Source organism: Vicia villosa, linkage group LG4 (assembly GCF_029867415.1).
Source record: "Vicia villosa cultivar HV-30 ecotype Madison, WI linkage group LG4, Vvil1.0, whole genome shotgun sequence".
In the NCBI taxonomy this organism is placed as follows: domain Eukaryota; kingdom Viridiplantae; phylum Streptophyta; class Magnoliopsida; order Fabales; family Fabaceae; genus Vicia; species Vicia villosa.
In genome coordinates, this window is record NC_081183.1 from 158096233 (window position 1) to 158123584 (window position 27352).

General features: G+C 29.4%; 1 long non-coding RNA gene across 1 annotated transcript; it reads right to left on the reverse strand.

The window, feature by feature from the left end:
• Nucleotides 1-10725: 10725 nt before the first annotated feature.
• LOC131600084 (uncharacterized) lies at nucleotides 10726-14863 on the reverse strand. The gene is made up of 3 exons (XR_009282999.1): nucleotides 14769-14863; nucleotides 11319-11389; nucleotides 10726-11188 (listed from the first exon to the last, which is right to left on the reverse strand). It is a non-coding gene; the product is annotated as an uncharacterized LOC131600084 (long non-coding RNA).
• Between the last annotated feature and the right edge of the window lie 12489 nt (nucleotides 14864-27352).

Genomic DNA, 27352 nt, shown 5'->3' on the forward strand with positions numbered 1-27352 from the left:
TGCCATACTACAAACATAGGGTTACCTGAGACATGTTGCTGCCAACTATGGAGGATAGTCTGATGGTAGCCCTCAAGTTGAGTAATATTATTTCTGAACTTAAAGTTCATGTTCCTCTTGCTTACATGACCTTGTCTGCTGAGGCATAAGAGAGCATGATCAGATACATGAGGTTCTTGGACTGTAAGAGTTAGATCCAAGTTAGCAGTGAGCCAGTCTATGTTGCCCAAAACATGATCTATACGAGAGTAGATCACCCCATCAGAATGCTTGTTAGACCATGTGTAGTACTCTCCCACACTATCCATTGCAGCCAGCCCTGTTTTGTCCATCATAGCAGTCAAATCTGTAAACTCAGACTCAGTGACAGTTCTGCCTCCTACTCTGTCTTGGGGCTTAATCACATTATTAAAGTCCCCTATCAAGCACCATGGCCCATTCTGGTTTGTACTAATCCTTTCTATATCCCTCCACAAGTTTTTCCTCTTCTCAAGTTGATTGAGTGCATAAATGGCAGTAATCCACTGTAAGAAGATCCCTCTATTATCATATATTCAACAATGAAGGAGCTGGTCAGTCACTTTGATCATCTTGATAGTGTACTTCTGGTCATTCCAACTAAGCCAAACGCGTCCATTGTAGTGTTTCTCATAGTTGTCTAAGTAAGAATCATGGATCCTCAACTTATTTCTCACACTAGTCGCTTTATTATGTTTTACTCTAGTTTCAATAAGCACTAAAATATCAGGATTAAGATTAATGAGACGGGATCGAATCTCTGAAATCTTACCTGGTTTATTCAACCCCCTGACATTCCACGAAACTAACATCATCCTCCTTTAATCACTAACCCCTCATTCACAAGGGTTAGTGGATCAACATTTAATCACTTTTACTTATGGAGGTTCAAGAACATTTTTCAACTCTTGATTTAAAATCAATTAAGTTTCCATTCAAAATGGTAATATTAAGATACCAAATAAATGAAGTAAGAATAAAAATGCAATAGAATTAAATAAATGACAAGCATAAAAAGCCTACCTAATATAAAATTCAAGAAAGAAAGAAATGACTTGTAGAAAAATGAATATAATTTTAGCTTAGTTTTTATGAATGAATGGTGGTGAAAATTGAGAATAAGAGTGAGTTTATTTATAGGCTCCACCAAGGGTGATTTAGGAATTAAAATAAAATAGGTGGCACATGGTGAGTGGGTTCTAGAAGGTTATTTAATCAAATCATGAATTATAATGTAATAAATCAAATGAATAATGATGTCATATATGTGAGATATTTTGAATATTTTTGGGCCTTTATAGAAGCTTGTTTTTATTTTATTTTATGATGTATGAAAATGACTAATTAAATTCAAATGGATATTATTGGTTTTAAAATCAAATGATCATGAATATGAAAATTTTAAAAATGCATAATGCAATATTAGTTAAGTTTTTTCAACATGTAAAATATTGACTTTCCTTGACTTTTTATTATGATGTATGATAATGGTTAGTGAATATTCTAAATTGAATAATATGATGATTTAAATGATTTTCAATAATGGTTAATGATGCATGATTTTTAGGCCTACTTATGAAATGTTGACTTTTGATTGACTTTTGAATTTGTTTGAGTGAAATGCATATTTGTATGATTATGATGACTTTATTTAATGGACAAAGTGCAAAGATGCTAAACTTGTCAAAATGAAAGCTATCAGATGAATTTAAGAAAGGCCAGACAAAAGTAAGGTATGACAGTAACCTATCAAGTCTTCATGATCCTTGCGTTGACCTTATATATAGCCTGAGAAATTTAGAGAAAGTTGACCTCCTCTAGAGTACGAGTCTTCAAAGTATGGATCTCAGGTTCTGATCCTTCAGATTCTGGATCTTTTAGCTTCTTTTTAATATTCACCTTCAATGTCAGTACTAAGCTTATATCATAATTTTTAGTCTATGGTCCTGCACACTTGAACATACATTAGTATACCCAATTGTTCTTTAAATACTTTGTTATCATCAAAACTTTAGAGATATGGTACAAACTAATTTTGTTCCACCAATCTCTCCCTTTTTGATGATGACGGATACAAGTATTAAGAACAATGGTTGTTAATTTAATCAACTAGTTAACTTTAGGGTCTGATGTTTGTTAGCTCCCCCCCCCCCCCCTCCGAGTCTGATAGTCCCTATCTACTACACTGAGAAGCAAACCAAAAAAATTAACATTTACTTAATAAATTTGAAGTTAATTTTGGTTGAATTCATCATGTATTTGAAATTAATACATAATTTGTGAAAGTCGTTGCTTCAATTCGATTACCTTATTACAAATTCGGCAAGGTACAAAGGATTGTTTGATATATGAGATTGGATTTGGTATTGGGAAAAATGATAGCATTTTATACTTTTGACATTTTGATGATTGTGTATTTTGTTTTATGTGGACATGACAATAATAAAAGTGTTAGTTGTATTCAATATCGCAGAATTAATAAGATTTGTATTTATTTTTATTTATCGATATAGTTTTTTGTGTTTCTTACTATTTCACAGTTGTGTGTGTGAGTTTTTACTTTCTATTAGTCATTACCACTTCGTCTAGATTATTTGACTTCTTGATACTAACAAACGAATTAGAAATGATTTTGTTAACTCAGCCAAGCACAAACCTGGTTACAGTTGGCACAATAGACCATCAAATCAAGTTTGTTAAATATAGTTAGAATACACAAGAGCTTTCCAATTTGAATTCCCAAACTCTAACCTCAAAAGTCATCACATGAGCAGTATAGTGTCAGCACTCGTCTGATGGAAGAAGACAAATTCTATAGAATTCGGATATGATTTGGCTTAAGAAGTCGAGAGGCAAAACTGATGAAAATGCAACAGACCCTGCGCCTGAGCCTATGGTGTCGGCACTCATCCAATGGAAGCATACGTTACACCTAACCCAATTGGTGAATAAAACTTAGTCAACTGGGACGTGGCCATAGAATTAGGAGACCTTCCACTAAGATGCACTACAACAAATAACACTTTTCATGACAAAAGTTTCACGTCAACCAGAAAAAAATGAGGTGCTAAGCCTAGGCGCGCCATGTTTTATTTTTTTTTATAATAATAAAAGTAACAACTTACCTCAGTTTCTAATATATTCGATGGATAAAGTTAATCACAGCACGCTTCGAATCCCAGCTTTTGTAGTTTATGTTTTTATTTGAATATAATTGTAAACTAAAACAACTAACCCTTCAGTTTCTCGATATAACCGAAGGATCAAATTCGATATAATTGAGGGATCAAAGATTTAGATTTCACTATAAAAGCAACATATTTTAGCCTAATCCTTACTTATTTGTAGTTGCCCCAAACTCTCAAGCATAATTATCTGGGATGGATTGCAAGAAAGAAAAACACTCAATCTTCTTATAGAACTGTTGTTGTTGGTGGTGGTGGTGTTGTTGTTGTTGTATTTTTACTCTTGCAATCTATCTCACATAATGGTGTTGATGATGTTGTTTTTGTTAGTGTTGTTGTTGTTGTTGTTGTATTTTTGCTCATTTGATAGATTACAGATGCAGAAAAATCATTCTTCCTTCAAGGAGACATTGAAGGAAGCTTCCTTCTCTTTTTGTTGTAAACTATTTATTCATTCTTCTTTCAAAGAGAGAATGAAGGAAGCTCCCTTCAGCGAAGATATTCATTCAAAAGAACTGGGCTGAATAAAGGCTATGCTTTTGTTAATTTCACTAAGCCTAATGCAGCTTAGAGATTTTTCTCACAACATCAAATCAGAAATGGGAATTCGTTGTAATAACTTGTTATTTTAATATTCTTTGTTATTTTAAACATTATTAAGAATTTGTTCGTAATACTTGTTGTTATTTTAATATTCTTTGTAAACAATGTAACTTAAAAAAATATATATCTTGCACCTCGGTGTTCCTAAAAATCGAGGGTATATTTTAGTGTTAATATTGAGGAGATTTGTCACTGTCCTTAATCAAATCTTTGTTGTCTATTTCATGACTATTGATGCTCAAGACACTATCATTAGTGATCCGCGTGAAACCTAAATAACTTTCATTATAAAAGCAATATGAATACAAAAAATTGATAATACACCATCATGAAGTGCTTGAAACTATCCTCCGCTTTAAGATTTGCAAGAGTCTTTGTCATGAAGAGTTCTATATGATGGATTACTGGAGCACAAAATTATTTGGGTTTAAGGTTTGTGTTCTTAAATATTTATTTGAACATAAAATTATTTATTTATCTAACCCTTTTTTGTTTATATCAGAAACAAATGCAAGGAAAAGCAATTGAAAATATATTGAAACCCAACATTTATCTACCATAAAATAATATGACTTTAAGATCTAAAATCTATATCATGGGGAAATTAATTTACCTAATCCTTTTTTTTGTTGGGAGAAAAGAGTTTCCCATCATTTGATCTTGTCTAGAATGTTAGGGAATTGAAGATCCATCATATGATCTTCATGGACAATCAATTAGTTTGCAAACAAATTATTTTATTAATGTTCTGTGTAACAATGTAATGAGTTCTATTAAATAAAATTAACAACCCCTCTGTTTTCTTGATAAACCGAGATAAAAAGAGCTAGTTTATATCAATAATAAAAGTGCAAAATCCAAAGTTCGAACCCATGCGCTAAAAATTTTATACCTTGGTGTTTTAAACACCAAGGTGATAAGGCTTTACTTTTATGATGATCTTAGTTACCTTGCTTCTATGGCCGAGATAAAACGCATTTCACATCCGACGTTATTAGATCCGTTATTTGTAGTAGTGATGGATGGTTATGTAACCAATATTTTTTGTGTATGTATAATATATCAGATTTTAATATTGCTTTGAGTTTCAAGTTTATATAATTTGTGGATATGGAACTTAGAAGGGTGCTTTTGTAATTTTTTAAGGTATCAATGATTTAGACGAGACTATCAAAATTTTATGTTTATGGTTTAGGGAATGTTGCATTGAACTTACAATTTATTAATAGTTCAATTATATTATCGATACAAGTCGGATGACGTAGTCTGAAATGTTCAGTCGTAGGAATTCCCAAGACCATTTATAACGATTTCTTGATGAGTCATTTTTTAAATAACATTATAGTTTTCACTTCATATGTTTTGAATTCGTTTATTATGAACCATTTGCATCACTAATTGGTAAATTTATTATACTTTTCTTTTTTGATTAATATTTACCGATAACTCGGAAAAAAATTTAAATAACCATATTTAAAAAAAATACATAAAAAACAATTTTTTAAAAATATTTACCAAAATGTCTAAGTTTGGCAGACCCCTTAGGAAGGGATGTGTTGATATGCATAAGGTATATCCTTATGCACGGTGCATAAATACTCAAATATTGTTTATATTACTCAAAGTATTATATTTATTACTCAAAATAATATACAGTTTACTCAAAATAGTATAAATATTACTTAGAACAATGAATATATTACTCAAAATAGTTAAAATTCGATATTACTGGATTGTGTAAATATTACTCAGAATAGTGTACTCATTACTCATAATTAATAATTACTCATAATTAATAGATGTGTACAAATAATGCATATATTATTCATGGATTGTGATATTATTACTCGTTTCTAACTAAAATGTTACTCGGAACAATTTAAGTATTACTCGTACGAGACTTATGCACCGTGCATAAGGATATACCTTATGCACATCAACCTGACCCCCTTAGGAGTATGCGCCAAACCATTTGGCACATAGGGATAGAGTTTGAAAGATTAAGCCATTCAAAATGGCGCATACATGCATGGGAGATAGGGCATGTATGCTAGCCATTCAAAATGGCGTAAACATGGGCCTAACTTTTTTTTAAATTTTTTTTTCATTTTTTTAATTAATAATTGGGGATCTATTTGGACTACCGGAACCAGCTATTGCAACAAGGATTGAAATTAATAAACTCCGAAATATTTTTTTTATTAATTAATAAAAAAATTATTTTGAGGTTTATTAATTTCAATCCTTGTTACAATAGCTGGTTCCGGTAGTCCAAATGAGTCCCTATTATTACTTTAAAAAATGAAGAAAAAAAAGGGAAAGTCCATGTTTACGCCATTTTGAATGGCTAACATACATGTATGCGCCAATTCAATTGGCTTGCCCTGTCTCCCATGCATGTATGCGCCATTTTGAATGGCTTAATCTCCTAAACTTTATTCCTATGCGCCAAATGATTTGGCGCATATTCCTAAGAGGTCTGCCAAACCTAGACACTTTGGTATAAATATTTTTAAAAAATAGTTTTTTATGTATTTTTTTTTTAAATATGGTTATTTAAATTTTTTTTCCGATAACCTTCGGCTTTGACACTCCTGTTGAAGAGGCTCAATGTGCTATAAATGCATAATCTGTTGTTCAAAATTTCACATGACATATTCTTTACGGTACCAAAGCATAACTCAGTTATTATAACCTCCTATGCATTTTTGTGAATATGCTTGATTTGTTTTGTGTGATTTGAATCAAACAAATTTTGTTGTTAGTGGTGATGATGGTGCAGGGTTGAAATTGTTTTTTGAGGTAGACAATCTCCTGGTGGACACAGTGTTATTTAGGGTCATCACTCTGCCTTCTATATTCATAGTCCTATGAGTGTTTTGCTCAAATTTCTTGGTATTGGCACTACTGGTCTTAACTTTTGTTTTTTCTGTCTTAACTTCATTTTTTTATTACTTTTGATTGAACTTGTGTCGGTTTTCGCAACCGCAACCACGTCCTTATTTAAAACCTTATTATCCATGAAATAGAGATATTTGATAGAAAGATGAGTAACTAAGTCTGCATATTTTTTCTCTCCTTTATTCAGGTGGTTCAAAAGGGCTATTTTTCCAAAAAAAAAAAAAACTTTGGAGATAACTGACAGTGTTCTCTCCACATACAAAAATCAAGGTTGGTTTAGACAAACGAAGTTGTTCTTATGATCTAATCAATTGTCACTTGTCAGAAAAATTTTGTAACCTTTTATTATCATATTAGGTGGTTATGATTTGCTTAGCTGTACAAAAGATCAAATTAAAACCACTGAACAAGTCAATGCCACACTTGCTGCATGCATCAATTTGAAACTTAATGGCCTTGTCATATCCAATTGGAGGTATACTTCTTTCAGGATCTTCATGCATGCTTACGGTCGCATCTTTAATCGATATTTCTAAGATCATGAACTTGGTTTTATGTATCTCTACTTGCAGAGGCATTTTCTATTTTAAAATGTCCCACAAAGACTTGTCTTTACTCAACTAATTTAATATATATATATATATATATATATATATATATATATATATATATATATATATATATATATATATATATATATATATATATTGGTTAAATTACTAAGTCAAATCATCATGGAAATGTGATTGAGATGCTAGGTGACATTAACAATTGCAATGAAGTTCATAGGTATACTTCTCAATGAGGATTGGATTGCGATGATTTAGTTGGAATAACTCTAATTGATATGTAATTTAAGTCTAGGTTTCTTTATAATGCACAAAGTTTTTTGACTCGAAGTTCACGAGTTGTTTGGTTAGCGCCTTGGAATGCAATGATAACAGCTTATTCACAAGCTGATTTTCACCTAGAAGCTTTGAAAATGTTCACAATAATGTGTAAACATGGTGTCAAACCAGATTTTTACACATTTGTTGTGTTCTTGCAGATGCGGAATGAAGGCTCTGCGCCTAATTAATTTATCTTCTCAAGTGTGAGTACAGCGTGTGGCTGTGTTTATTTACTAGAATAGGCTAGCAAATTCATGGTATAATATGTAAGGCCAAATTGGATACTGACTCATAAATTGAAAGCCCTCTAATTGACATGTACTCTAAATGTACATATCTAGAGTTATATAATCCTGTACTTCAAACATATTGTTGTGTAATAGTAAATTGAAAATTAGAAAATGCATGAGTTTGATGCAGGTAAATTATACTGACTATATTCTTGAGTGTTTGAAAGTATATGCACTTCTTTCAAAGACATTGGTAGGATGTTAGAGTAGCCACACGTTTCATTTAATTCATTTATTTTTTACACCCAATAATTTCTGGGGCCACTTATGATATTCCATCAATATATGATGGTTTAATTCCTCACTGGAATGTGTATTAGTATCATTGAGTAATGTTATTCTATACCCATATTTTACACAAATACTTACAACAAACACTATTCACTGTATTTATACGGTGAACAGTGTTTTTTTAAATAAAATAATAATATTTATAAAAAATATTTTTTATTTTTAAAATTACGGAGGACATTGTTCATGTACGGACGCACATTAACCAACTTCATTACTGCATTAACCAAATTTTTATACTGCATTAACCAAGTTTGATGACTGCTAAAAATTATTTTTTAATACCTGGATGTTGCATTAACCAACTTCATTACTGCATTAACCAAGTTTTTACACTGCATTAACCAAGTTTGGTGACTGCTAAAAATTATTTTTAATACCTGGATGTTGCATTAACCAACTTCACTACTGCATTAACCAAGTTTTTACACTGCATTAACCAAATTTGAGTAATGATATTTTTACAGCCATGAACAGTACTTTACAGTAGTCACCAAATTTGGTTAATGTAGTGTAAACACTTGGTTAATGCAGTAGTGAAGTTGGTTAATGCAATATCCAGGTATTAAAAATAATTTTTAACAGTCATCAAACTTGGTTAATGCAGTGTAAAAACTTGGTTAATACAATAATGAAGTTGGTTAATGCATGTGAGCACGTCTGTACATGAACAGTGTCGTCCGTAAATATTATTATTTTATTTTAAAAAACATTGTTCACCGTATAAATACGGTGAACAGTGTTTGGTGTAAGTATTGGTGTAAAATATGGGTGTAAGAATAGCATTACTCTAGTATCATTAATTCTTTTAGAAGTTCCATAACTGTTTGTTGTGTTAGTAAATACTTTCTTCGTTCTAAATTATAAGACGTTTTGGCCATTTCACACGAATTAAGAAATACAATTTTTAATTCAGAATTGTTATTCCTACATTTGTTATATACACTACACCGTAATACCGTGTTCATTTATACTTAAATAAATAATTAAATAATCATAATGCTTTTGCTTCTTATGTGGGCCATATCATTAATGTATTTTTTTCTCCCTCTCTCTCTTAATAGCAACCACACACAACCATACCTTATTCTTCTTTCTCTTCCGCTCCAGTTTTACTCTTCTCCTACCATTCTTTTCTTTGCCATCTCCAACATACTCAATTCAATACATGTTGTATCAAGAAAAAAATTATTTGACATTATCAAGCAATGAAGATGAAGATTTAACTCAATAAACTTCTAGGTATCATTATCAATAATATCAATTTTCTTCTTTTGAATCATATTTTGTATTGTTTAGTATAAAATATGAATAAATAATGTTACTGATTTACTATTTATTCATGATTGTTTATTAACCATGTTCTAAACTGTATTGACCAAGTCTGTTCATATCATTAACCATGTTTATTTACTGTTAAACGATTTCATGTATTTACTCAGGTTAGTTCATCAACCATTTTTGGATTTGTATTGACCAACTTGTGTCACAGCATTAACCAACTTTATCATAAAGAATGTGATAAACTTGCAGTCATGTCTAGGAGTTTATTAACCAAGTTATACACAACATTAACCATCTTTTTGCACACTATTAACCAACTTTGTTATAAATTTATATTATACATCTAATTGGCATATTTTGTGCAGTTTGTGTGTCATAATGGATAGTTCAAACATTTTGATAGATTGTGGAGGTAATCAAAGGGAAGATATTAAAGTTGATCACCGTGACGGTGATGGAAATGACGATGATTCATGTTGGGTTCTTGAAATTGGGATGTGTTTTTCTTGTGTAAAGGAAGTTAAAATATATTATTAAGAGCGTGCTTTGAAAAAGGGTTTCGGATGGAGGATTAGATCATCGAAATAGGGAGATGATGGGGAGCTGAACTACCTAATACTTTCATGTTCAAGAGAGGGGTTTATTGTTTCAAAAATTTCATGCACGTTAGAGACACTACCATCTAGAGCAAAAAGTTTTCCAGCCAATATTTATATTAAAATGAAAGAATATGGATTGTGGTACATTACACAATCTGAATCTAACCATTCTCATGAAACTAGCCCTACGAAAGCAAGTTTGTTCAAGGCCAACAAGAAAATGAACTTACACATGAGGAGAACAATCCAAAACAATGATGATGCAGGAGTAAGGATCAACAAGACTTTTCAATCGCTAGTTAAAGATGCAGGATGGCATGAAAATATTCCCTTTTGTAAAAAAGACGTGAGGAATTATATTAACAAAGAACGTCGTGCAATTGGAAAAGAAGGTGTTTTCCCCAAAGATAAGTGGTTGAATGCCAAAATCTATAACAAATATAAGAAGATGTAAATTAAAAATTACAAGACAGAAGATGGCACTATAAAGTTATATAATCTATATACCTGCAATACGGCAACACACCTATTTAAATCTCTCTGTGACTTGTTTTTATTCCTTTTTTCAACACAATTTAAGACTCACATAAACTAGAAACCACAAAGTTATAAATAGAAAGATCCCAACTATAAGTATCAAGTGATTCCAAATCATCCAATTGCTTAATAAATCCCGTAAATACCTTGGTCCCGATTTTTGGAAAGTAAAACTCCGCAAATGCTAGTAATATGTAAAGTCTAGAGAAATTAACTAATATATTCTTGTGGAAATGAATTTTTTTGCAAATATTGGCCACAATTACCTCAGCCCCTTTAAAGAGGTCCAATGTTTGACATTGTTGGTATTCTTCTACTACGAGGGTCTTACCAACAATCGACAATCCAAGAGCGAAACAAACATCAATCGAAGTAAAGGGAATTATCCTATCCCTAACCCTAAATCCCCTATTATGTGTGTCCCATCTACTTACTAACTCCTAAAATAAACCACCTGCGATTGAGAAGTCGTTAGAAATATTCAACGCTCATTTGAATGGGTTGCAGTCAATATGGGCACGTTGAGTTATTGTTAAGCTTTTGTTGATGGTGCTCAAATTAACCGGGTTACAATTATGCCTCATTCATACCTTAAAATTATGGAAAAAAATTGATTAATTTCACTGAAATAAGTAGCAATCAGTGTAACCAAATTAACAAAACGAATAGAGATAATTAGTACATCAACAACAATAACCAAAACAAAATCAATCAACTTACTTCAGTTTTAGGTAAATTTCTTGATGATGCCACAGTTTTAGCAATAAACTAACATCAATAAATCAATCAACCTAATAGCAAAAGAAAACCAAATAAAAACATAATCAGTACAAAACAGATATGATAAACCCAAAACTTTAAACACACGAGACAGTAAAATAGAGGCATTTGTTGACACTTGAATTGAAAATAATATTTCATAACCTTATTCCTTTTCCAATTTCTGTCTTCTAATAGAATGTGATAGACAAAAAAAATAAAAAGGGAAGAAATCAGAATTAAAAAATCATATAACCTTAAAAGAAAAGAGTCGTCGTGAGAGAGAGAGAGAGATGAGAGTTGAGTCGCAGTGAGAGAAAAGATTGTCGCCGTGAGTGAGAGAGAAGAGAGTCATGAGTAGGGCTGGCAATGAACCGAACCAACTCGAAAATAGTTCAAAATTCAATTCAAAAATTAAATCGTTGAACTAGGTTCATGAACCAAATAAGTTGAATATGAACTAAAAACTAAGTTCGTTAACTAAATGAGCTGAACTTGAACTATACATAGTTCGACTCGTTAGGTTCATGAGTCAACTCGATTATATATGAAATAGATTATATTGTATTTAAGAGTAGTTTTAAAGATTTTCTCCAAATATTAGTCCCATATTTTCTTTTAGTCTAACGGTTTTAAATGATAATTTATATTCTCAAGTGAGCAAAATATTTCTACAAATAAAATCAACATCGTATAAATTCCAATCTAATAACTTTTATTTTATTTTTACTTAAAAATATATTAGTTTAACATGTCAAATATATATACAAATAGACTTTAAAAATTACTTTTAAGTTCGTGAAACTAGCGAGTTGAACATAACGAGATAAACCTAACGAGTTGAACCGAGTTATTCATGAACTTCTGACGAGCCTAGTTTGAGCTGAAAAAATTTCGTTATGAGCTCGAACTTGACAAATTCTTAACGAGTCAAGTTTGAGCTGAAAAAAAAGTTCGTGATGAACTCGAACTCGACCAATTCTTAACGAGTCGAACTGAGCTGAGGCGAGTTTGACTCGAATAAACTCATTTCCAATCCTAACCTCTTAACCTAACCCTCACTTGCTATTTACCATTATGCCCTTATTTGTGTCATAAATGACATAAAAACCAATATTTGTAACAATTATATACGGTGTAGTGTATAAGTGAAATGATATAAGACTTAATAAAAAATGTCATTCAATAATTATATTAAAAATTAAAATTAAAAGAATTGAAAGAAAAAGAAAAAAATAAATAGTAGAAGATATATTAGACAAAAAAAACATTAATGATATATTGAAATTGTAAAGAGACTAATAATTTGGGATACATTTCTTAACAAAAGGAATTATAATTTAGGATAGAGGGAGTAATAAACATACAAACTGTGTTGGTGTTTCAATTTTTGCATTTTGGATATTTCTGATCCTTAATCTCCCATTTTCTATTCTTATTTAGTAAAAACAAAACAATCCATTTGATTTATTTCACATGGTCCACATCTTAGTCACCTCCTTTTAGAAAATGACTAAACTGTAGTTTTGTTTTTATTAATTTTCAATTAATTAAAATAATCAAAACAAAATAATTTTTAGACACAAAAAAAGTCTAAATATTTTTATAAACAATTTTTTTATAAATAAAAAATAATTAATTTAAACATTTTTATAAATAATGTCAAAATATATATATAAATATATATATATATATATATATATATATATATATATATATATATATATATTTTATATATGTTAAAAGTATACTGTTAATCTAAATATTTTTATAAATAATATTATTTTTATAAATGGGAAAAGATTCTTAAATGATGTCCAAAAAATTATTTATATATGAGAAAAAATCTACTATTTTATTATAATGTTAATATATAAGAAAATATTTACTATTGATCCAAATAATATTTTTGTATTATTTATAAAAAATATATATTTTATCATTATTTATTATTTTTGAGAACATTGAATAAATTCATCATTTCACTCTATAAACAACTCAAATATCAATATTTAATTTTTAAAAAAATTAAAATTTAATATTTCTTGCATGTTTTGTTATCTAATTATAATTATTTTTGATAATTGTAATGAGTAAAAAATATTCAATTTTAACAAATTCTATTTTTTTATTATGAAAATTATATTAAACAGAAAAAATAAAACCATCGATCCAAATGTTAAAATAAAAATTTATCAACCATTTTTTAAAATATGTGAACAAATATACATACCATTTCAGTATATGCACGAGTTTGTTACTCCTTCCTTCCCAGAGTAAGTGATTTATTTGAAATAAAACAGTGTCTCAAAATAAATGACTTATTTCAATTTTTAATATATTTTTTTCAATTCTACTATTTAATTAATAATTTTTTATCATTTTAAATATAAAATATAGGGTACAATGGTAAAAATATTATTTTCTCTTATATTTATGTAATTTTCTTAATATATATATATATATATATATATATATATATATATATATATATATATATATGAAATATCAACTGAGTTACTCATTGTGAAATGGATGGAGTACTAGTTAAATAATTAAAAGTATATAATAATATTAATAATAATGCATGTAGGTAAATTAAATTTAAGAATTGTGTAATAATATATACTTTCTCCATCTTAAAAAAAAATTAGAATTATTAGTTTTAGGTAAATTAAATTTAAGCATTGTGTAATAATATATACTTTCACATATTAAAAAAAATATTAGAACTATTAGTTTTAATGATAAAATTAGTATCATTTACTAAAATATCTTTATTTATTATAAATAGTGGAGTAGTTAAGAAATGTAAAAATTGATGTGACATAGAAAATAATGAATATTTAATTAATATTTTAAAAAAATATTTATTTTAAGACATGTAAAAAAATACAAACGAAACTTTTTATTATGAAAAACCCAAGAAATAATAATAATGCATTTCGGTAAGTTAAATTGCTAAGAATTATGAGTGGAATTCCGAAAATATTTTGCAACTTGATGTGACAAAAATATGCGGTCATTTCGATGATTAGGTGTGCAAAACGTGACCACAAACAACCAAAAAGCAGGGGAAAATATCTGTTGTTCACATACCTACAAAATTCTATATATGGGAGCTGTTGTGAGAAAACCAGAAACAAAAACATCAAAACGTGGGACTCTTACATCCATCTTACATACAATCCACAAAACACCTTCCTGAGTTATCTACAATTAAATTCCATTAATCATCGTCCTCTCACAAAGTAGTCAACAAAACCTCATCTCAAAGATTGGCAAGGCATGTGAAAAGTAGGAATTCTTTCTAGTAATCAAACATGGAGTTTCTTATGATGTTATCATAAAGGTTGAAATGAGACCAAAAAGTTTGATTGAAACATAAGTGAAAAGAGATGAAGTTAAAACCTCGGGGCATCGTGATGTCGAGTATGCTAAGAACATAAGAGATTGAGACACTCGTTGGTACTTCTGATTTTTTCGGATTTCTCCAAAAGTTCAATCCTTATGTTTTTAGTATGCTCGGCATCATGATATCCCTTTGTATTTATAATAGAGAAGCTATATATTAATATTTTATAATTTTTGGTGGAAATTTGATGTCTTTCATAAAGAGCATAGTCATTTAAAGGTACACTATTTCACTAATTTTTGTAGGATAATGCAAACATGTGTCCTTAGGACACATGTTAAGAGTTAAATGTAAAAATTTTTTATTGAAAATATGTAATATTTTTAATTAAAATTTTATAATTTATAATTAATGTCTTTTAAATTATATTCAGAGATGGACCCAAAAAATTTAGTTTGTGTTGACAAAATTTTATATAAATTGATAAAAAAAAACTATTATTCTCTTTAACTTTAATTATAAGACTCTTTACATTTTTTTATCTTTTAATATATTTATTTTACAAATTTTTTAGAACTTTTTAAAATATATCCCTTATTAAAAATATTAATTTAATTTGAAAATTAAAAAGTCAAAGTAAATAGATTTATAATCTACTAATAACTATTCACAAGAAATACATAATAATTATAATAAATTTTTTATATGTATAATATTTATTTAAGAGTCTTATAAATGAGAATGGAGAGAATGCATGTATGTTATCTTTTAAACATAATTAGTAGTAGTTAGTTATTTAGAAATTAAATAATTTTTCATATTTTTTTTTTTAAATTATCAAATTAGAAATAAGATTTGTTAATAACCACAATTAGCATTTATAATAATTTAGAATAAATATAATAGCTTAGTATTGATGATTAGTTATTAAATGTTATCATATTCTTTTATGTATAAAAAGATTACAAGTTGGAAATTAGATTAGTTAGCGTTGTACTATAACTAGCAAAATCTTTGTGCGCCCGGTTAGATTTATTTAATACGATATAAATTTTATTTAAATGTTTATGTAAATTTAAAATTAATTATTTAATTATAAAATAAATAACCATAATATAAATATAATTGTATTAAATAATTATATAAAAAAATTATTTCTAAAATGGCTGAAAGAAAAAAATTGATATTTGAAAATAAGAAATTTTGTCCTAATAAAGGCAACTATTAATTAAAATAAAATAGATATTTTGCTGATAGTGACCTGCGAAAGAAAAATAAATTTTAATATTTGAAAAATAAAAATTTTGTGTCTCAAATAAAGATAATTGTTAATTAAAATAAAATAGGTATTTTATTGATAGTGTCCCGTAAAAAAAGAGAAATTTTGACATTTGAAAATCTAAATTTTGTGTATCTGATAAAAACAATTTTAATTAAAATAAAATAGGTATTTTGCTAATAGTGCCCCATGAGAAAAAGAGAAAATTTTGACATTTAAAAATAAGAATTTTGTGTCTAAAATAAAAACAATTTTTAATTAAAATAAAATAGATATTTTGCTGATAGTGACTTGTGAGAAAAAAACAAATTTTGACATTTGAAAATAAGAATTTTTTATCACAAATAATAAAATATTAATTAAAATAAAATATATACTTTTCTAAAGTTGAAAACTTAGTTGTGTGTATTGCTATTTACTAAATGTCAACATTATATACATTTATACACCAATAAATAGTTAATAATAATCATATAATATAATTATATATTTTAATATATTAATAATAATTAGTATAAAATAAAATTATTAGGTAGAAGAGATAAAAATGAAATGAAAAGAGAGAAAAAATATAAAAGAAAAATGAATTTAATTTAGGTGAGTCGATATAATTTAAAAATTGTGAAGTGTGTAGGGTGTTTAATAGAGAGAATAAAAGATAGAAATAGTTTAATTTATAAATGAAAGAAAAATATATTTTGAAATGAGAAAATGATTTTGTATTGCAAAGGGTCTACACTTTATTTAATAGAAAGTGTGATTATATTGATTTTTTTTATGTAATACTATTTTTTTTTTAAAGAAAATAATATTTATGATAGTTGAATGGTACTAGTAGTTGATATTGATTTCAAATTTGAAGTGGGGGCAGCTCCCTCCTTGGTTAGTATCTCTTATTCATAGAATCAATTTGCCAATTTTTTCCCCCAATGTCACACATGTGAAACACAATTTCCCATATGTCTTACGCTGAAAATTAATTCCCAGAATGCCACACTTTGGACCATGTCTCCAATCCAAATGGAGACATGGTGGGCCCATTCAGACTTCAAAAGTATGTCGCCAATTCATATGGAAACATGCTATTTTTTATTTTTTTTATTTTTATTATTTAAACTATTTTTGTTATATATATATATATATATATATATATATATATATATATATATATATATATTATAAAAATCTAATAAATAATTTAATTGATTTAAAATTAATTTTAATTAATTTTAAATAATAAAAAAATCAATTAAATTTTTTAAAACATAATTTACACTAGTTTTAATTATTTTAAACTAATAAAAATATAAAATAATTTTTTTAAACATAATAACAATATTAATACAACTTAATATGAATAATAAAAAAAAATAGTAATTTAAAAACAAATATTATTAAACTGAATAATATTAATCAATATCAATGCGATATTCTTTTACACAATAAAAGAATGCGACGAAACAAAAAAGCTTGCCCGAACAACCCTCTCATTAGGACTAAAATGGACACCGTTGAGAAAGTAAAAAAAATAATGTGGAATCCAGTGGCGGATCCAGACATTTTATGTAATGGGGGCATAAAATAATTGAGTAACTATTTTTTAACAAAAATAAGATTTTAAAATATTATAGTTAAAAATAAAAATTCAATAATTGTTGTAAAAATACAATTAAAATTAGTTTAATTAAAATACGAATTCTTCTCAAATTTTATAACAAAAATTATCATAAAATAAATACAATGATATGAATCGTTACACGTTTTTCAATTTATTAACAATAAAACATATATAAGTTTTAACGAATAATTATCTTGATATAAATATCATAAAATAGCTATATATTTTTTGGTGTTTGAAAAAGATAAGTAATGAAAAGAAAACAAATATAAGATTTTATTTTACAAATAATAAAAAAAAAAAATTTATATAATTCAAATAACATTGAATTTTATAAAGTATACAAGATTAAGGCACTAGAATAAAATATAATTTTTGGACACAACACATAATGTGAGGGAGGGATTGAAACAAACATCGAAAAATTGTGAGGGCAAGCAAGCTTCTCCAAACTTAATATAAAGGCAAAAAACAATATTTAACATTGTCAAAGAAAATGGAAATTAGTTGGTGGGGGCTTAAGCCCCCATCTGACAGTACTTGCATCCGCCCCTGGTGGAATTTGTGAATTACATATGCGCAAAAAATATCCGCATCGATCAAGTACAACAGGCTCTTCTAACTAGTTAGGCATTGTTAACTTTAGATATGTTGTATTAATATTATTCAGTTTAATGATATTTGTTTTTAAATTACTATTTTTTTATTTATTATTCATATCAAGTTGTATTAAGATTGTTATTATGTTTAAAAAAATTATTTTATATTTTAGTTAATTAAAAATAATTAAAGCTAGTATAAATTATGTTTAAAAAAATTAATTAATTTTTTTATTATTTAAAATTAATTAAAATTAATTTTAAATCAATTAAATTATTTATTGAATTTTTATAATATATATATATATATATATATATATATATATATATATATATATATATATATATATATATATATATATATATATATATATATTAAACAAAAATAGTTTAAATAACAAAAATAAAAAAACAGCATGTCTCCTTATGGATTGGCGACATGCTTTTGAAGTCAGAATGGACCCATCATGTCTCCATTTGGATGGGAGACATGGTTCAAAGTGTGGCATTATGAGAATTAATTTTTAGAGTGACATATAGAGAATTGTGTTTCACATGTGTGACATTTGGGGAAAAAATTCTCAGTATGCATTGGTATTATGAAAAATTTGAAATTAAATGCATCGTACACATTAATTAATTTATCAATGAACAGTCATATTCATGTGTCTGGCATCATCACGTGGAATTGAAGATACTTTTAAAGCATAGTACATGGTTAGATTACCAGTCACTTTCAAGTATCTTTAACCAGATATTGATACCTGGTGAGTTTTAATTTAGAATAGTAATAAATAATTTTCGTTTTACTCGTGTTTAACTATATTTAAAAAAAAAATTAAACAGGAGATATAAATATAATCGTGTTTAACTATATTAAAAAAGTAATTATTTTAAACAAGAGGCATATAAATAAACTAATACAATATATCAACTCAATTAGGATAATTCTTATCCTAATACAATGTGACATGCACCGGTGGATCTTGCTTAAACTATTAGAGAGCTATAAATATCAATTAGAAGAAAAAAAATTTAATTTTAAAATTAATTGAAATTTATTATTCAAAAATATTTTATTCTAAAAAAAAACTTTATGAAGCAATGTGATGCATCTCGTAGAGATCTCTCATGTGATGCATTAGAGATTAAAACATACATATAATTTTAATGAAAAAAGATTAAAATAATTATTTTAAATTTTTTAAAGTTTAAAAATTTGGATGACAAAGACCATTATGAACATGAAATAAGTATAAACAAATTACACTTGAATGCATCATTTTATAAATTTAAGTAATTTTTATTAAAAGATAAAAATTGGAACAAATAATCAAATCTTTATAAAATTTGTTGATTGGTCATAAATCTTTCTAATTTGTCTAAATTAACAAATAATATTTTAATAGTATTTAAAAAGTTTATAGTTATAAGTTGCTAGTTTCCACTAAAAATGGATGGAAAACTTACAAACTTCCAAGTGATATAAATTATATAACTTTAAAACATTATTGATACTAACTGTAGTAAAGCATGAATTATATATAAAATCTGTAATACTCTTATATGACTTTCACTTGAGTTTATTGGTGATGCATCTTTATGATTTATGCTATCGAAAAAGAAGAGTTCATAGATTCTACTATTCTTGGTATTTAAGCTAGTTTTTATTTATTTATTTATTATTATTTTAAAGATTGGATTAATATTAATAAAAGAGTGAAATAAATTCTGATTGAGTTGAAGACGGATAAAGATTGGATTGACTAAAATATATAATTTTTAAAAATACAATTTGTATTCAAAAGTATAATGTTTGACAGCTAAGGGTGAAATAGGTTGTTTCGAGTTAGGCTTTGTCAAGTTCGTGTCTGATCTGCTAAACAATTCAAAGTTTAAATCTAACATGTGTCCTATCATAGACTTATTTTTTTAGCCTAAACCTGATTTTTTCGAAAGTATGATTAACATATTAGCCTTCTTAAAAAATCTATATCATTTGAACATATATAAATAAACAATTCAACTAATGTTTAAATATACTAGAGAATCAAATGTACAATGAGATTAAATATTTGTTTACATTGATTTATTTGAACTTACATTGTAGCATAAGTTTTGTGATAATAGAGATATAAGTAGAAGTGAATAATAAATAGTGGATTAATATACTGAGTATATATAGTGTACAGTAACACTTTGTAAAGAAAATAACAATTGTATGAATGAAAATACAGAGTATTATTCATTCCCTTTATGGTATCAATCGCCTTTTGATCCCTTCCGCGTAAAATCAAGAAAGCTTCCACGAAGCTTCGATCCTTTGTCAAGAAAGCTTCAGAGAAGCTTCAATCAATCTTCACCCACGCTTTAGAGAAGCGTCCTCCCTGGTTACGTCAAGCTTCAGAGAAGCTTCATTCCTCATCATCTTCGTTCGCAGTCTCTGTTGCAGAATTCGCATCCATGGCATCATCACCAAATTCTCCTCGCATCTCGGAAACCCTAAATTCACTCTCCACTCGGTCCAATTCATCAAGTGGTAATGGATTTGGTCAGAAATTATCCATCAAACTCAATGACAACAATTTTCTTCTGTGGAATCAACAGGTTGAAGGTGTAATCCTCTCCAACAGGTTGCACAGATTTGTGGTGAGTCCTCAAATTCCCCATAAATTCAATTCAGAGCTCGATCGATAAAATCATGTCACAACAGAAGAGTATGAAGCTTGTTTGGTGCAAGATCAAGCGCTGTTCATCTGGCTCCTCTCTACTATCTCTGAATCCGTTCTACCGAGGGTTCTTTCTTGCAAACATTCGTTCGAAGTATGGGATCGAATTCACAAACACTTCAATGCGATGATGATAGCCAAAGTTCAGCAGTTGCGGTCAGAACTCAAGACAACGAAGAAGGCAAATCGTACGGTATCTGAGTATGTCCTCAAAATCAAATCGATTGCTGATTCTTTACTTGTTGTAGGCGATATAATTACTGAAGAAACTCAAATTAATGCAATCTTAGATGGTCTTCCCGAAGAATATAGTCCATTTGTGATGCAAATGTATGGTAAATCTGATTCTATAACTCTGTTTGATGTCGAATCATTGTTGTATGTCCAAGAAGCGCAGTTAGACAAATTTAGGCAAGAACTTGCATTATCTAATGTCTCTGCTAATCTTGCGGTATCGCACTCCAAAGAAAATGCACCTACAAATAGAGGTTATTCAAACAGTAGAGGTTGTGGCTATGGCTATCGTGGCTGAAGCAGAGGTCGTGGGAACCCAACTACCCAGGGAAATAGGCCAACTTGCCAACTTTGTGGCAAGTATGGACATGCCGTTTGTAACATGGTGGGAGAACTGACTTTTAAAATGCGCGGATAGCATGAGTCGCCACCGACTTTTATTTTATCCAATTTGGAAAGGCAAAAAGAACAAGAAAGACCTTTGAAAGATTTTGAGTTCGGGGGGTAGGTTATACAAAGGGGAGGTGTAAGCACCCTTTGTATCCATGGTTATCCATGGGCTCTTAATTTCTTAGCTCACTATGTTTTCGAAACGTTTGAAGTGTAGTGTGTGAATAGTAAAAACTTTGTTAAGGACTTTAGCTTGTAAATAAGCGTAACCTTGTTTTAAAAGTATTTTGTAAAAGAGAGTGTGAAAAAAGAATTTGAATTTAAATTAGAGCAAGAAATTAGTAGCAACTACCCTAATTTTAAGATTTCTGTTCTTTAAGCTTTTCAGTTTGAAAGGACTATCCATACAATAAGAGGGTAGAAAGTCCTTTCATTGGATGCAAAGGTCATCGAGGAAGTATTGTTCGCCATAAAATTGTCCCCACCATATAGAGGGTATGTAGTCTTTAGGGAAGGATATAATAGTCATTAATCTTTTTTAGGCAGCAGGCGAGGATACCTTAGCAATGGGACAATCATCTTATTTCCGAGGCAACATTGAGGGACAAAAATGATGATTTCAATGTATTAAGGCAGCACTTGCTTTAGGTATCCTCGGAATCGAGGGACTTGACTATTTTTATAATCGTAATTAAAAGGCAACAGGCAACAAGAAGGGTTACCCTAAAGGTGTGTGTGTGGCACAACCATGTAGTTCAATTCGAATATTTATCTTATAATTAGTGGTCTAATTCATTTTAACAAGGCTTGCACTCCCTAGGATTACTAACCACGCAGAAAAAATAAAGGCAGAATTAAAAGTTCCTACGCTATTACAATAAACACCTGTGGGCAGAAAAATAAAGGCAGGAAAATAAAATCCTAAATCTATTACAATAAACACCTGCAGAGGCAAAATAATAGAAACCCTAAGCTATTACAAGGCTTTGGGACAGATACAAAAATTAGGCAAATGAATAAAATAAACATAATAAAAGGCAAACCCCAAATGGGGAACAAGTTAACCATAGTTAATAGAATAAATAAGGCAAGGCAAAAAGGCGAATGAAAATAAAAAGGCAAAAAATAAAGGGAAATTAAAAGGTTTTTGAAAACAACAGGACGAACCCTGATTTTAAAATATTTATAATAAAAAGGGTTAGTAAAAACAGTGATTAATAGTCATGATGAAAAATAGTTAGCCAAAAATAAAATCAGAGTTTGAAAACCTAAAAATAATTAATTAACCTAAATTAAATTAATTAGCCTAAAAATAATTATTAGCCTAAAAATAAATTAATTAGCATAAAATAATTATTAGCCTAAAAATAAATTAATTAGCCTAAAAAAATTAATTAGCCTAAAAATAATTATTAGCCTAAAAATAAAGAATGTGATAAAATCCTAACCCTAATTCATGAAAATGGACAACATCTACCTATTATATATTTTTGGGTTAATGGTTAAAAAAGAGATTTTACCAAGTTTTTCAAGGGCAATGAAGCAAACAAATAAGTGTAAGGAAGAATTGACACCTGCTCCCTTTGGCCAAATGAGGTACTTGCAAAAATAAAATAATAATAAGAATAAGAATATTAGTAATAGTAATAATAATAACACAAGAAAAGAATTGGGGTTTAGCAAATTAAATTATGGACAAAATTACGAGTAACCTTGATTTGGCCAAATACCAAAAGGTTTTTGGCCAAATATGAATAACCTTGATTTTGGCCAAATACCAAAAGGTTTTTGGCCAAAAAAGCAATTGGGGTACCATCCACTTGGTCAATCCATAGAAAACATGTTCATAAACCAACGCAATGTTACGGTTAAGAAAACAAATGGAAAAATAGAAAAGTGATTAAAAAAAATAAAAAAAATATAAAACCTAATTATAAATCAAATAAAATAAGAACACGAAACTACAATTTTTTTAGAATTTTTTGAAAATATGAAAATAGAAATTAAATCAAATAAAATAGAAAAAAGAGGAATTTGCGATTTTGAGGGTCGAAATCCTTTAGAATTCGATTCTAAAGGAGTATTGTTCTACGATTTTTTTCTGAACTTCTGGAAAAAATTCGGAGCAAATCGAAATAGTAGTTTCAGAATTCGACTGATAGGCTGGAAAATTTATTATTGTGTTGCAACCCTGAAGAAGGAGAAGTAGGAGAAAATATTTTGTGTGTGTGAGAAGAGAGAGAGAGAGTCGGAGTAAGGGTTAGAATTGTTAGTCTTATTTATCATCATGAATTAGGTTTGAAGAAAAATAATTATAATAAAACTATGGATCAAATAAAAGCCAAAAATCAATTTGTTTTAATTCTTATAAAAAATTAAATCAAACTAATTTAATAAGATTGACTTGTTCCCTAAGTTATAAAAAGTGCTAAAAATAGGACAAATAAGATTAAAAACTTCTTTTTTGGATTTTTTTGAATATTTTATGATTTTTGGTGATTTTTTGACTAAAAATGCATAAAAAGTTAAAATTGCTTATTTTAAAAAATGTCTATTTAATTAATACGAAAATTGAAAATAAAATGATAAAAAATGATTTTTTTTGTGATTTTTTAATATAAATGAAAATAAAATTAAAACTATAGTTAGAAATAAATAAAAGAAGAAAGTGTTAGAAGTGGGATTCAAACTCGAGAATTTGTACTTGCAAGCCTTACCTCCTTACCAATTGTGCTATATTATTTGTTTGAAATAAAAGCCAATTGAAAGTGTATGAAGCATGAGAAAACATTTTGCTATTTATTAAAATATAAATAATTTAAGAGTAAATTATTATATTTTAAAATAGACTTAAAATCGAATATTTATAAAATTCAAGACGTCAATGTGAATGACCTCAAAATTTAATAAAAAATCCACTTTTTGAAATAATTTGAATATTTGAATATGGTGGGCAAATTTTGGGGTATGACACCGTTCTTGATTGCTGGCATCGGTTTGATGAAGCATTTTTACCCAATACCGCTACTCACCAAAATCACCAAGAAACCACTGCAGAGCAGCCAACTTCCACGCCTCAACATGATACTTCACAGGATGCTACAACATTGCTGGCTACGCATCATTCCTACAGAGCAACTCAGGAGCTGAATGTACCCTCAGACCTTGACTCTCATGCGTGGTTCGCCGACTCAGGTGCTTCGCATCATCTCACATCTTACTCTGAGCTTTTTACATTCTAGTAAATGTTACACAGGATTGAATAAAGTGTGTGTAGGAAATGGTCAATTTCTAGAGATTCATGCCACAGGCTCTTCACAGTGTCGCTCTACAAACATGCCACACATTACACTGAGACTTAGTAACATTCTTCTTGTTCCTAAAATTACTAGGAATCTACTATCTGTTTCTCAGTTTTCTAGGGCCAACAATGCATTCTTTGAGTTCTAACCTAATCACTGCTACATTAAATCCCAGGCATCTAAAGCTACCCTGCTTGAAGGAGTTCGTGATTCTCATGGCCTATACAAATTTTCCTCTCTGCACTTGGGTGGATCACAGTTTCCCACTTCTGCTGGAAATCAAGTCTTGCATCCTACTGTTAATAATGTTGTGGCTGGTACAAGTTCTCCTCTTTTTATTTAGCACCGCAGACTTGGACACGCCTACTCTGAGGCAATTAGGTTTATTTTACACACTTGTAACATTTCTGTACCGCATAAAGATAATCTAGAATTCTATAGTTCTTGCTGCCTGGGGAAATCAAACAAATTGTTTGCTCCTATGACACACACAGTTTATCACAAACCTTTTGAAGTAATTCACACAGACCTTTGAGGTCCCTCTCCAATGCCATCTAGTGGAGGTTTTAGATACTATGTTGCATTTGTGGATACATATACTAGATATACATGAATCTATTTTCTGAAAAACAAATCTGATACTCTTAATGCTTTCATGTTGTTTCGTGCTCATGTTAAAACTCAGTTTCAAGCTAATGTGAAGTCTATTCAGTCTGATTATGGGGAAAAGTATAAGCCTTTCACTAACCACCTAACTAAGTTAGGTATCACACATAGGCTAACTTGTCCATATACATCTCATCAGAATGGGAAAGTAGAAAGGAAGCACAGACAAATTGTAGAAATGGGGTTAACATTACTTGCTCAGGCCTCTATTCCTATTACCTTTTGGGATCACAACTTTATTACTGTTGTGTATTTGATAAATAGACTACCTACTAAGAATCTAAAGCATTTTTCATCTCCCTTTCATGCTCTTTACAAATCTCTGCCTAACTATAAGTCCCTCAAAACCTTTGGTTGTTCTTGTTTCCCCCCCCCCCCCCCGTCTTAGACCCTATAACCAACACAAGCTGCAATTTCGAAGTTCTCAATGTGTTTTCCTAGGAGTGTCCCCTAAACACAAAGGCTTTATTTAAATGCCTAAATGCAGAGGGCAGAATTTTCATATCTAAGGATGTTGTTTTTGATGAACACTCATTTCCCTTTTCTAGCATGTTCCCCTCCTCCCTAGAACCTAGCATTAATACTCCTAATGCCACAAGCAGCTTGCCTTTACCCTCATTTCTAGTTCCAAACAGTCTCCAAAATACTGCCAATAGTCTAAACAGTCTCACACCTGTCATGGCAGTACCACCTTCTACAACTTCCCTTTTTGATACAACTGGCTCACAGTTTCAGCCAGTTGTCATTAAGACCAATGCCCCACCTCTTGATCCTGACATGTCTCAGACAATATTACATGTCTATCATCTGCCCACCAGTCCAGACCTTGCATCTGGCATTAGATCAGACACCAGCCCTGCTCCCTCTGACCAGTCACATCTTGACTCAGCCTTAAACCCTGTGGATAATAACCCTAATATTTCTGCCCCCACACCCGCAGGTGAGTCCTCTCAACCTCAAATCTGTTCAAATCAAATACTATATTCCCCCTTGTTACAAACAATCACCCTATGGTAACTAGAGGTAAAACTGGTCACTTAAAACCCAAGGCTTTTCTAGCCTACGCTGAACCCTCTTTAGTTAAACAAGCCCTTTCTAATCCTAAATGGCTAGCAGCTATGCAGGTTGAATACCATACTCTCCTTTCCAATAACACTTGGACCCTCACATCTCTACCTCTTCATAGAAAAGCTGTAGGTTGCAAATGGGTATTCAAAATTAAAGAAAATACAGATGGAAGCATCAATAAATTCAAAGCAAGGCTGGTTGCTAAGGGATACCTACAACAACAGGGATTTGACTATAGTGAAACGTTTTCTCATGTGGTGAAACCCATCACCATCAGAATCCTTCTCACTCTTGCTATCACCCATAAGTGGGAACTCCAACAAATAGACATTAACAATGCCTTCCTAAATGGTGACTTGCAAGAGGAAGTCTTCATGCAGCAACCTCCAGGGTTTGTGTCTCAGGACAAACATCTAGTGTGTAAACTCAATAAAGCACTGTATGGTTTAAAACATGCCCCTCGAGCCTGGTATGATAAATTGGCACAACCTCTTCTTACTTTTGGTTTCACTCGCAGCAGGTGTGATCACTCTCTATTCATTTACTCCTCTCAAGGAATTACCATGCATGCTTTAGTATATGTAGATGATAGTTTGGTAACTGGTTCCTCCTCCAAACTAGTTCATGATCTTATACAGAAACTACATGCGAAATTTGCTCTCAAGCATCTAGGAAGACCAACCTATTTCCTAGGAATTGAGTTTCTGTATCAACCAAGTGGCTCCTTACTCCTTACTCAGTCGAAATATGTGCAT